Here is a 7241-nt window from a genome sequence, read left to right on the forward strand (position 1 = left end):
TATAACTACAGATGTCGTGTATAGCTATCATATGCGCGTGTGCTTGTGAGCGACACTTCCACAATTATATTGCATATCTCAGATAAGATATCTGCATGTGTTTGTGCGTTGTTTCTCCCTGCGTATACGTACATATGTGTAGTCATAATGATTGAATTATTGATGTCACTTGAATCACTGCTTAGCATCGGCTTAGAGATGATAGAATCCCTTAGTGCTGCTAATATTCGTTACAGTATTAAAGAGCATTTTAAGAGGGAGTGGTCCATAGTTCTATAGGTGGACGCCATTTAGTGATATCGCCATAAAGGTGGACCAGAGCTGACTCTAGAATGTGTTTGTACGATATGGGTATCAAATGAAAGGTGTTAATGTGTATTTTAAAAGGGAGTGGGCCTTAGTTCTATAGGTGGACGCCTCTTCGAGATATCGCCATAAAGGTGGACCAGGGGTGACTCTAGAATTTGTTTGTACGATATGGGTATCAAATGAAATGTGTTAATGAGTATTTTAAAAGGGCGTGGGCCTTAGTTCTATAGGTGGACGCCTTTTGGAGATATCGCCATAAAGGTGAACCAGGGGTGACTCTAGAATTTGTTTGTACGATATGGGTATCAAATAAAAGGTGTTAATGAGTATTTTAAAAGGGAGTGGGCCTTAGTTCTATGGGTGGACGCCTTTTCGATATACCGCCATAAAGGTGGACTCTAGGATTTGTTTGTACGATATGGGTATCAAATGAAAGATGTTAATTAGTATTTTAAGGGAGTGGTCCTTAGTTCTATAGGTGGACGCCTCTTCGAGATATCGCCATAAAGGTGGACCAGGGGTGACTCTAGAATTTGTTTGTACGATATGGGTATCAAATGAAAGGTGTTAATGAGTATTTTAAAAGGAAGTGGGACTTATTTTTATAGGTGGAGGCCTTTTCGAGATATCGTTATAAAGGTGGACCAGGGTTGACTCTAGAATGCGTTTGTACAATATGGGTATCAAACGAAAGGTGATAATGAGTATTTTAAAAGGGAGTGGGCCTTAGTTCTATATGTGGAGTGGGCGTGGCCCTAGTCGGATTTCGGCCATTTTTTATACCAATACAAAGTGAGTTCAGATAAGTACGTGGGCTGAGTTTAGTAAAGATATATCGATTTTCGCTCAAGTTATCGTCTTAACGGCCGAATGGAAGGACAGACGGTCGACTGTGTATAAAAACTGGTCGTGGCTTAAATTATTATTAAAATTTCGCCCTTTTTCACAGAAAAAAGTTATCGTCCTAGAACCTAAGCCCCTACCAAATTTCACAAGGATTGGTAAATTTTTTATCGACTTATGTCATTAAAAGTATCCTAGACAAATTAAATGAAAAGGGCGGACCACGCCCCTTTTGAAATTGTCTTTTGTTTTTGTATTTTGTTGCACCATATCATTACTGGAGTTGAATGTTGACATAATTTACTTATAAATTAACGTTATAAAAAACACAAACGCACTCTTTGCTGTCTGGAAAATAACTCGGCTTCTTTATTTCAGTAAGTTTTATAAAACTTTAGTTATCTAAAGCTTACGACTAATTTCTCCTCATTAAATTACTCTCCTTAGTCTTAGTATATTTACTCTTAAAACTATGTTACTTAGTTAAGAGAAATATGTATGTACTATTTGTTAAAAGTTGTAGGTTTAAAGTGTGTAAAACGAATAATATTTTATTCAGAACTTTTTATAACGTATTGAAACAATGCTTATTATGATGCAAATAAATTAGTATACAAAGTTGTTCATTTGCAAGTACATATATAAACGTATGTCTATATAATAACTTATCGAATAAGTTCCAACACCTCCCCTCAAATGACAGCTCAAAACGAAAAAATTATTTAGAATTGTTCTGACCCATCATATTTTTGCAATTTTCTTGTTTCATGTGCGGTATTGCTTTTGTTAATATATTTGCTGGCATATTGTTAGTGTCGACGTATTCGACTTGAATATCTCCTCTTTCTATTGCTTCTCGTATGAAATGGTAACGGATATCGATATGTTTTGTTCTGTTATGAAAAACTGAGTTTTTGCAAAGTCTTCCAGCACTTTGATTGTCATTAAAAATTACAGTAGGCTCTTGGGCAATTAATATTTGTGCTAAAAAACTTCTCAGGTATATAGCTTCCTTCGATGATTCCGATATGGCCATATATTCTGCTTCGGTACTTGACATAGTGTTCGGCCTGAGTGCGTCTGGAACCGGCAGTGGGTAGGCGCACACGGGTCGATCTCGCTCAATGGATGATTCACTCAATAGAAAAGAAAGAAGAACACGGGAGGATTTTCCTCGTTATAATGGGTGAACTTTATTATGTGAATATATATATAACCTGGTTACAATATTACCTGAATATATTCTGGAAAACAGTGGAGACCGTTGGCGGCAGATGCGTGCTGGTTGGCTGTTGAAATCAAAGAGGCCGGTTGTATAGCAATCTACAACCGTTGACCCGCAAAATCCTCCGTTTTGGAGGGGAAGGCACCCACACATCAACCCCGACATGCATATGCATGAGTGCTGACAAAAAACACACATACACGTACATGTACATGCATGCACATGCATGTGGCGGTGAGGGTGTGGGTGGTTACAAATTAATTCGAGTATCGAGTATCGATTCGCAGGGTTGCATTGGGGGGATCGCAGACAGATGCGGAAAAAGTTAGGCATCCTGCCTAAACATACCGGCCCCCTTGCGATACGCAACATCGTTTTTACCCCCACCGATCTCCGACCGCTGAAAAGCAACGAGAAAAAAAACGTGTGCATTAAACTTAACCTAAAATCGCGTATTTCGCCAGCGTCGCGGGTGGCCGGGAGTCCTGCCCGACTTGCGCAGCATGCCACCTAAGCTAGGATAAAAATAAACATTAGAAGTGGAGGAAAGTGAATATTTCTTGCCTTTGGTCATACATAATTCTTAGATATAGATAGGATCCATAAGTGATATGACGTAGAAGGTCAATAGTGCTGGACGAAGAGGCCGAGGTCTCCGTTCCAGACTGGCAGAAAAAAAATTTTTTTTTTTTGTTGGACGGAGAGGCCGAGGTCTCCGTTCCAGATCCGCATTGTTTTTGTTTGGTTGGACGAAGAGGCCGAAGTCTCCGTTCCAGACTCGCATTATTTTGGTTTAGGTTTTTCTGGACTGGACGAAGAGGCCGAGGTCTCCGTTCCAGCGTCTAAAGTATCGTGTCGCTCTCAGGGCGACTGTGGCATTTTATGGATGTGCCAGGGCGAGTGGCCGTGAGGTTGGTTGGGTGATGCGCTTTTTCACTGCAGCGCATGTATTTCGTCAGTTGTGTATTATATTATTACCCTACAAAACACCTGGTCACACCTACCCACGCCCATGCAAATGTGACTACGAATATAACCTGTCACCGTAAAATGACTAGTCAAATAACGTGGAGTGACGAGAGCGTTTTTGCAAAGTAGTTAGTGCTGTGATTTCGAGCAGCTTATATATTTCAACATAACCAGCAAGATTGCGGTGTGTGGGAGATTGGAGCGGACGTGATTCCAAGCCACCCGCGCAAAATTACCTGTTTTCGTGATACGCGTGTTATTTTATTAACAAACGTACGTTAAAATAGGGGAATAAACCGAGTTTAAATCGAAGCGGAGAGGCTCACGAAGGTATGGATTTAATTTTGTGCGACAGCACATGATGAATAGCGAAAATCGTAATTAAACTTGAAAGTGTACCAACTGCCGGTGCTTGCATCCGGATTGGCGATGCGTTCTTCACGACGCGTTCTATCTGCACGTACCATTATGCTAAATGTACCATGCAACTCTGTCGTGTATTTCTTGGTTAGCTGACAGCTGGTATGGTGAATTTGTGGTGTGCGAGTATATATATATACATATATGTATTTGCTTGCCCTTGAAAAAAAAACTAGGTCACTGGGGCAGTAGCACACTAGGCCGGTAGAAACAGTAAACTTTTCCCATTTCGGGATTTTGTCGTGTCGGGATTGTTTTATTTCGGGACTCGGATTGTTTTGTACCGAGCCCTTATAATGACTGTTTGTGATGTTTGTTGCTGAAAAACAACAAGTCCTGCCCCCCGCCAAAAGGCAGGCAGTGCCGACGGCAAAAAAAATCAAAAAATCAAAGAGAAAAAAAAATTTTTTTTTTTTTTTGGTTTTTTTTTTTTTGTTGTTTGTAAATGAGAGCAATTAATTTTTTAAGGAGGTGTTTGCCTGTATTTTTTGTGCGTAAGCATGTTTTGGGACTGCCCAGGTCAAAAAAAGCCGATCCCGATTTTGTTTCTTTTGCGGGTTTTCGGTACCAGTGTGCGTCACTTAATGCAGCACTAATATGATATGCCGAGCCAAGGAGGAATACATACATACATATGTACATACGTTGGTTGAACATTCCAGTATAGAGAATGAAGCAAAAACAAAAATGAATCGAAAGATTTATTTTACCGTTTTTGCTTCAATTCATGTGGAATTTTACGCATTGCTGGACAAGAAGGTAAGTGGTAAAATATTTTGCAATAATTTTATTTCAATAACTATATTTTATGTTATTTCAGATTTTTAATACATTTTCTTTTCTTTTTCAGGTGACTGGTGGTGGAGGTCCAGAACAGTGGATGGGTAAGTATGCCGGTATCGTTCCGTTTTTTAGTGTTTTGTACATTTTCTAACTTCTTTACTTTTGTCTTTTCTCGTTTCAGGTATTGGTGATGAAAGGTTCTTGTGCACAATTTTTGCGTAAAGAAATTTAAGAATCCAGCAAAACACAATTTATTTGCATTAAATTTACGTTGATCATAAGAAAATTTATTCAACGGTTACTGTTTCTTCAACAATGTGGCCATAGCAGCACAATACGCTTTAGACATTTTGAAGTTAAGCAAAATGAGAATTGTCGATTGGGATATACATCATGGACAGGGTACGCAACGTTTCTTCTACAACGATCAAAGGGTTCTTATTTTTCTATACATCGTTTTAAGCATGGCACCTTTTTGGCCAATCTAAAGGAATCCGATTTTGATGCTATTGGTTATGGCAATGGCTTGGGTTATAATTTTAATGTGCCCTTAAATAAAACAAAAATGGGCAATGGTGATTACATGGCAATCTTTCAACAGTTACTTATACCGGTTGCTGTGGAATATCAACCTGAATTGGTTATTATATCGGCCGGTTATGATGCAGCTTTAGGCTGTCCGGAAGGCGAAATGGAAGTCACACCAGCATTTTATCCGCAAATGTTAAGTACATTAATGAAATTGTCGCAATCGCATGTAGCTGTGGTTTTTGAAGGTGGTTACTGTTTGGACTCGCTAGCAGAAGGTGCAGCACTCACCCTACGCACCCTTTTGGGGCGGGACATGCCCAAGGCTAGTAGAAAAACTTGATCCACCCCGTGAAGTTGTACAAGATGCAATACTCAATTGCATTTATGCACATCGTTCTTATTGGCGCTCTTTGCAAATTCAGCCCATATATACCATGGAAGAACTGAATAATGTTAATCCGCAGCCAAAGTTGCATAAAATTAGTCGCCTATTCATTGGCGGTAAGTCACTGCCTGCACGTTTTCCTACAAGAAACACTGCCCTGGTTATAGCACCAGAAATTGTTGCACAGAATGAGAAGCGCTTGAAGTATTTACAAAGTGAAACCAAATTGCTTTCTCCACAAATACGCGTTTGTTATGTATATGATGATTTAATGCTTCAGCATAGTAACTCCTTCGAAGAGGGTCATCCCGAACAGCCCGAGCGCATTAAACGTATTCATGAAATGCCTCAAGACTATCAACTCACGGAACGCATGAAACATCTGCCACCACGTACAGCAACTACAGATGAAATTTGTTTAGCGCATACGCGTGCGCATCTAAATTTTATTCGACGCATAAGCCATAAGGATGAATTGCAAGGTATGGGTGAAAAATATAATTCAGTTTATTTTCATCCAAAAACTTTTGAAGGTGCTACAATGGCGGCAGGTTCGGTATTGCAAGTGGTTGATAAAGTTTTGAAGGGTGAGACCCGAAGCGGTATTTGCATTGTACGCCCGCCTGGTCACGCCGAGCCGGATGTACCCCATGGTTTGTGTATATTCAATAATGTTGCTATAGCTGCGCAATATGCCATAAGAGATCACGGTCTAAATAGAGTTTTAATCATTGATTGGGATGTCCATCATGGAAATCTCTGATGAAGCGCAAGGAATAAACTAAAAATTGTCAAAACACCGGCCTCAAAAGCCGTAAGAAGCAAAAACCAAGAAATTAACTATCGTTGTGAGAGTTGTCCGTCGCGGTTTTTTTTTTTTTTTTTTTTTTTTTTTTTTTTTGCAAAGCCGTTTAACTCCAGAAATCGAAAAAAGACTAACATTTCTGGCATCATCAGTCAAACTTGGTAATCGAAAGCGCTATCAGGACTGGTTTCAGGACGAATATTTCGCAACACCAGAATCACATAGTTTGCGTTCGGATTTAATACGCTTTATACTAAATGTAATACATCCTGCAAACGGTATGTTTTGTTCGAATATTATCCCACGGGGGCCCTAATCGGTTGGCTTATATCATCTTGTACAAATCCGATTGCATTGGCGAATGCTAAGCTATCATTATTTTACGACTGGCTCCTTTTTTTTTTGATCCAATCAAGGATAATATTATGAACATGGAACTGGGCATTTTAGTAATGTATCATTCAATACGTAAACATCCCTTTGTTAGCAGCACATTATTGGATTTTCTTTGCCGTATTATGAAAAATTTTGATGTAAGGCATGAGGATACAATACGTACAGGCGTGTATAATTCATTGAATAAGATACTCGAGAAGCAGGTCATTCCAAATTTACAGCCACTCTTCGAATTACCAAAAATTAGATCGTGAGCTGCGTAATTTAATTCGGGAAAATTTTCGAGAGTTTGTCTCACAGTGCAGTGACAGGCAATCCTTTAATAGCGACACTCCGGTCATGGAATTCATAGGAAATGATTTTTGTGCCGTTAGCGGTGCGGATGATCGTATTAGCATACTAGAGGTAAAGCGCGCAGTTGAAGATCTTTTGAAGCAGAAACCGCAAAGTGACATTTTCCACAAATTTGATGGCAGCGGAGATGCAGCCCCATGCACTGGTACTTCAACGTAGGAAAAGGAGATAGCTACCGTTCGCGAAGATGGACGTTTGAATATCGTCAATGCCAATGGTGT

General features: G+C 39.6%; 1 pseudogene; it reads left to right on the forward strand.

Annotated features, from left to right (window-relative positions):
- Window positions 1-4453: 4453 nt before the first annotated feature.
- On the forward strand, window positions 4454-6297 carry LOC137241671 (histone deacetylase 6-like; annotated as a pseudogene).
- The last annotated feature ends 944 nt before the right edge of the window (window positions 6298-7241 follow it).

The sequence above is a fragment of the Eurosta solidaginis genome, chromosome 2 (assembly GCF_040869045.1).
Source record: "Eurosta solidaginis isolate ZX-2024a chromosome 2, ASM4086904v1, whole genome shotgun sequence".
Taxonomy (NCBI): Eukaryota; Metazoa; Arthropoda; class Insecta; order Diptera; family Tephritidae; genus Eurosta; species Eurosta solidaginis.